The 6845-nt window shown below is 32.8% G+C and overlaps 1 non-coding gene across 1 annotated transcript; it reads left to right on the forward strand.

Annotated features, from left to right (window-relative positions):
* Positions 1-6307: 6307 nt before the first annotated feature.
* On the forward strand, positions 6308-6412 carry LOC120889353 (U6 spliceosomal RNA). Its single transcript, XR_005733263.1, has one exon. It is a non-coding gene; the product is annotated as a U6 spliceosomal RNA (small nuclear RNA).
* The last annotated feature ends 433 nt before the right edge of the window (positions 6413-6845 follow it).

A 6845-nucleotide genomic window follows, 5' to 3' on the forward strand; every position in this document is an offset into this window, starting at 1 on the left:
ATAAGCTATCATTGATACTCACCTAATTAGCAAAAGTGAAAAAAACTGACAACAAAATTTTGATTGCTCCTAATTTATGACCCAAGAACTTTTCTCTTTAGAATATATCTAGCCTACAGAGCTTAGAACTACACTAGGAGATATGTATAAGAGTTCATAGCAGCATCTTTTCCTAAGAATAAAATACAAGAAATAGCCCAAATTTCCATTAAAAGTAAAACAGGTGAATGAATGATAGTACACTGCACAATGAAATACTATACATCTGGAGAAATGAATAAACTACTCTGTGCATACAACATAGAGGAATCTAGCATTAAAATGTTGAGTGCATGAACCAAGCCACAAGAAAGTGTACAAGTATCAGTCTACATAAAAAATTTTCCAAAAAAAAATACACAACTAAATGTATCAGTTAATTACTGGCTACTTTATTGATTAGGGACATACTATTGTGTAAATCTAGAATTAAAAGTAAGGAAAAGAGACAAAATTCCAAACAAATGCCTTTGCAGAAGGAAAGAGTAAGGGATTGGAAGGGAACACAAAGACTGTCAAGGTAAATGAGAATTTGGTTTTCTTTAACTGGATGGGTAGCATATGAGAATTTATTCTTCTTTACATTCCAAGCATTTTTTAAAAACTCCTTTTATATCTATTTAATATTTAATAAAAAGTATTTTTAAAAGAAGCAGATCATACGATATTAAAAAATGGTACAATACATCCATGGGCCATCTTGGAAAGCCATGAAGTCCCATAACTGAAAGTCTTGTCTCTGGAGCCAACCATGAAATTGTCATCCCTGTCACTGGTGGTATAATGAACTTCCTTCTTCTTATCTCCTGGCACATCTGACTCAGATCTTGGGTTTTCTTACAATTGATGCTATACTTCCAAAGCTCCACCATCATCAAGTAAGAACAGAGTATATACAGTCACATGAGGTGTAGACAGTGAATTAATAGGACATCAGTGGTCTGATCTGGGAAATGGATACAGAGTAACTTGTATTTGATGGGAAAGATAGAATCTTCATTATGATTATGTATCCTTTTTCAGAGAAGAGTCTTATAAACTTGCTATTTAAAAAAAAAATAAGTAGATCCATGTGATGGGAATGAATTTAGTTACATTTTGCTTGTGGGTTTTTTTTTTCCTCTGTATTTCCTTTTTGTTCCTTCCCCTTGATAGTCCCATCACTTCAATATCATTCAGTGTCTCAGAGGTCATTCATTGACTGGAGGACACAAAAGAAGGGAAAAAAGAGAGAAAAAAACTCTTGGCTTTGAATTTCAAAATAGGCTGTGGATGCCCCTAACAGAGGAAAATTTTGAAAGCTGGGGCTATTGATTTGCCAGACTGCACATTTTGGAACTCACTGAAGCAAGCTGGGCTTAAAATTTATGCAATTGATAATAGATGATAACGACAGTAGATGAAAAGCTGACTATACTTTAAAGAACCCAAATTTCCCTTGTATCCCTAAAAGGGGTACAAAATAGGGCAGGTGGAGCCTTTCAATTAGGACTAGGAAAACACAAAGTGATCTTCATGGACATAACTCATGGCCAGAGCAGACTCTGACATACCAGCAGATGCAAGCAGAAACCTACAATTAAAGATACAATGGACGAGTTACACCTCAGCAGATGCCAGAGGATGCAGTCTGGCCATATGCCCCTTTTCTTCATTGCCTAAGCACAGAATAACACCATCTGAAACTATGTCACACTGAGGAGAAAGGACAGAGTGAACTAAATGAAAAATCATTTCAAAAGCCCTGATCTACCTAGAAGTGACTCCATAGGTTCCAACATAGGGCCCCTTAGTAACAACAGGACTCGGAATAGAAATAAATTAGTGATAAAAGAAATAATGGTACATTTGCCCCACAGGGCTTGAGCAATATCAAATTCACTACAGCAATGCTTTTAATTCTGTTAAAAAGAAATGTGTGGGTTTGCATAAAAACACTTTTGAAAAACCAGTGGATTTTTTATTCATACTTTATGTGTTTCTATATGTGAACTAAAATATTTTACAATAAGCACATAAATTTTGTCTCAGACTGGACAAAATTTTAATGCCAATTCAATTTTTGAAAAATAAAAAAGGTCTGTGTAGGTTCAATGTTATCACCATTTCATTCCCTCAATATTGTCTATTCAGACCTGTATCCTTGTATTATAGGGTTTTGTGGGATTGATTAGTACAGTTTGTTTGTTTTTACCTGAAGGGAAATTTCACTATTTTATGAAAATAAAACATTAAAAGAATACAAAAAAGATCTAAGCAGGAAATTCAAAATACCGGTATTACACCACCTCAAGAAAAAATACAATAACCCTGGTGTAAATATCTCTCACAATGTCAGGTTTAGAGCACAGATTTGGGAAAACAATCATCTTTTATTTTAGTATTAGAAATTATCTTCTTAGAGAAATTTCAAATGTTTCAGAAAAACACATTATGTTTAAATCTGTAGAAAACCCCTTCTTATCAGTAACAAAATGATTGCTTGATGTTTTAATAAGTGGATCAATATTTTGCAAACTGGAAATGGATCAATTATTTGCAAAATGTTCAAAGATAGCAATCAACTAAGTATTGTTTATGGTTATAGAAGGACCCTTAATTATCAATACCTATGACCTGAAGTATTCCCTATTTCCTCTGTAATATTTACTGAATTTTTCTGAGTCTAATATTTTTAAATTATTTTATTATGGAATACCTCAGAATAGCCTAACAAATCTTCATAAGCCATCACGTTGCCTAAGTAATTATCAATTCAGGACCAATCTTGTTCTATCTACATCACTACTACAATCTGAATATTTCTCCCCAAAAAACTATAGGCTGAAATTCAAACCCCACAGTGATGCTATCAGTAGGTGAATCCTTTGGTAGATGATGAATGGAATGAGTGCCCTTACATAAGAGACCCAGAAAGCTGCTTTGTCCTTTCCACCATTTAAGACATAGCAAGAAGTCACCCATTATTAACTACACAGAAAACAAGCCCTCACCAGACAGAATCTGCTAGGGTGTTTATCTCGAGCTTTTCAGTCTGTAGGACCATGAGAATATCAGTTTATGGCATTGTTATAGAAGTCCAGGTAGACTAAAACAATCCATAACCCTTCTATAACCATTAAGAATACTGGTAAAATTTTCAAAATAAACATTTTCAGAATTCTAGAAACTAACCAACAATAATCTCAGAAAGTTTTTATTAAGAAAAATGACTTAATCTCAGAAAAATAATCTTGCAGAATTTTAATTTTCCCTTGTCACACACCCCTCTGCTCAGCTATGCAGTCACCTTGAAAACCAAAAGGTTCCGTACCACAGTGCTGTGAAAATCCTACAATGTAGCTGACACTTGAGGGGTAAGAAACATTTTGAAGTTCTCAAAAAAAGCACCATTCCCAGAGAATTTTTACTACTTAATCTGTCCAGTAGCTCCCTAGATAGACACATTTCCAGCGTTTATCTTTATTTGACCTGAGCCACAGCTAATTCATGAAGAAATATGGACAGAGGCATGTACAAAAGGAGACAATGTGAAGACATAGGGAGAAAATGATCATCAACAAGCCAAGAAGATAGGCTGGGAAAAGATCTTTCCTTCACCGTCTTCAAAAGGAACAATACTGTTGATACCTTGATCTCAAGTATAAAGCATCCAGAACTGTGAGAAAATGTCTACTGTATAAGCTACCTAATCTGTGACACTTTCTTATGATAGCTCTAACAAAACAATATAAACTGAAATGAAAAACTCACAAGTGGAGGTCAAGAATATATTTGAACTGGCTGAAGAAAAGCTCAGCAAACTTGAAAATAGATCAATTGAGATGATCTAGTCTAGAGTACAAAAAAAGAAAAACAAGAAAAGAACAAAGAAAAATGGACAGAACTTCAAATAACACCAACATATACATAATGAGAGTCTCAGAAGAAGAGAGAAAAGGAAAGAGAGAATAGGTAAAGAAACCATGGCTGAAGAGTTCCAAAATTAGATAGGAAATACACTGTCAAAATGCTCAACAAACTCTAAGTAGGATAGACTCAGAGATCAACTCCTATATACATTAGAAGCATACTATCAAAAGGTGAAAAACAAAGAGAAAAATCTTGAAAGTAGCAAGAGAAACACAACTAAGGACATACTCAGAATTTTTAGAGTTAGAAGGTAGTGGGAAGGTATACACATAGAACTGAAGGAAAGGATTGTCAGATGATACTTCTATATCCAGCAAATGATTCTTTAAGAATAGAGGAAAACATTAAGAAATCCCAAGGGGTAAAAAACTAACAATGCATTGCTAGATGTTTTGTCAAATAAAAAATACTAAAAGGGGTCCGTCAGGCTGAAATCAAGGAAGACTAGGCAATAATTCAAATCCACACAAAGGAATAAAGATTACAATAATGGTACTACTTATTAAATATAAAATATATCATAAGTGCAGTTTTGTTTGTAATTCTCTTTCTCTCACATATGTTTCAACTGACAACTGCATAAATAAAACTTTTGTTGATGGGCTTGTTATGTATAAAACAGTAATTTGTACGGCAATAATTGCACAGAGGAGAGAATACAGCTACACTAAAATAGAGTTTTGTTTGAAATTATGTTATTAGTCAACTTTTTAAATTTTTAACTGAAAGGTTGATTATATTACCCAATGCATATGATAACAAAATATCTCAAAATATAGTGAAAGAAGCAAAAGGAAGTAAAATAGCACACTGAGAAATATAAATTTAGCACAAAATGTGATCATGTAAGAAGAGGAAAACAAAAAGATAATAGACATACAATCAATAGCAAGATGACAAATGTAAATGCTACCTTACCATTAATTATATTAAATATAAAGGGATTAAATACTCCAATTAAAAGGCAGAGATTATTGAAATGGATGAGAAAGAAATGGAAAAACATGCTATATACAACATACACATTTTAATATCAAAAGCACATATAAGTCTGAAGAAAAAATGGAAAGTATATATCATAAGAGAGTGACCAAAAAAGTTAGTAAAAGTGGCTATACTAATATCAAACAAAATAGGTTAGAATGAAATATTTTCTAGAGACAAATAGCTATAAAACAATATTGTTTTGTAAAATTTTTATGGATAATCTCTGTGTGTGTGTGTGTGTGTGTGTGTGTGTGTGTGTTTGTGTGTGTGTGATACTAGGGGTTGAACCCAGGGGCGCTTGACTACTGAGCCACATCCCCAGCCCTTTTTTGTATATTTTATTTAGAGAGAGAATCTCAATGAGTTGCTTAGGACCTCACTAAATTGTTGAGGTTGGCTTTGAACTCAGGATCCTTCTCAGCCTCTGGAGCCATTGTGATTAGAAAGGATCTAATAATCCTTTCTTTTATTGATTGTACCTAGCAAAAACCCATATTTTATAATGATAAAAAGAGCAACCCAGCAGGAAAATACAACAATCATAAAACTGTATCTAACAATGGAACTCTGAGATGCATGAAAAAAACACTGACAGAACTGAAAGGAGCCATGGGCAATTCAAAAATAATCACTGGGGGGCTGAGGTTGTGACTCAGTGGTAGAGCATCTGCCTAGCACATGTGAGGCCCTGGGTTCAATCCTCAGCACCACATAAAATATATAAATAAAATAAAGGTATTGTGTTCAACTACAACTAAAAAAAGATATATTTAAAATAAAAATTATAATAATAATCATTATAAATTCCAATATCCCTTCATGGATACAACAAGTAGGCAGAGATCAACTAGGGAACTGAAGACTGACCAGTTATCATAAACAGACTTGTAAAAAACATTTCTGAATAAAACACCAGAATACACATTCTTCTCAAGTACACATTCTCCAGTATACACCATATGTAGAAAATAAAACAAGCCTCAAACACTTACAAGGATTGAAATTCTACAAAATATGTTGTCTAGTACAATGAAATAAAATCAGAAATTTTTAAAAATCAGAAATCAATAAGAGAAAGGATTATTAGAATTTATAAATATGTGGCAATTAAATATCAAACAGTTAATCGGTGGGCTAAAGAGGAAATGACAAAGAAAATTAGAAAGTACTGTGATTTTAGACTAGGCAAGGGGTATTTTTTAGATATGACACTAAAAAGATGTGTCAAAAGAAAACTAGATTAATTAAACATCAAAATTTTTAAATTTTATATTTCAAAGGAATATAAATATATTTATTTATACAAATAAATATAAAATATTTATTTTCATATTTTATATTAAATATATAAATCATAAAGAAAGAAAAAGTGTTCATTCTGGCAGTATATATACGAAGATTGAAATCATTCAGAAAAGATTAGCATGGTTTGCATAAGGATGACATGCAAACTTATGAAGTGTTCCATATGAAAAAAAAGAGAAGTCTGCACAAAGGATTGTACTAAAACAAAATATACTCAAATTACATGTGTGTGTGTGTGTGTGTGTGTGTGTGTGTGTGTGTATGATATAAGGATTTGTAGCCAAAAATTAATTATAAGAACTATTTCCAGTCAACAAACAAACCAAAACAAAGACGACCCAATTAAAAATGGGCAAAGGACTTAAGTGGACATTTTCCCAATACTTTAAAAGTTGCCAATAGGTACATGAAAAGATCCTCACCATCATTAATCATTAGAGAAATAAAATCAAAACAATAATGTGATTGCCACTTCACACTCACTAACATAGCTAAAATAAGAAAGCCAGAGTATAACAATGAATAGAGGAAAAAACAATGAAGACAAGGAGAAACTAGAAACTTCATTCACTGCTGGTGAGATTGTGAAATGGAGCAGCTGC

This window comes from Ictidomys tridecemlineatus, chromosome 8 (assembly GCF_052094955.1).
Source record: "Ictidomys tridecemlineatus isolate mIctTri1 chromosome 8, mIctTri1.hap1, whole genome shotgun sequence".
Classification (NCBI taxonomy): Eukaryota; Metazoa; Chordata; class Mammalia; order Rodentia; family Sciuridae; genus Ictidomys; species Ictidomys tridecemlineatus.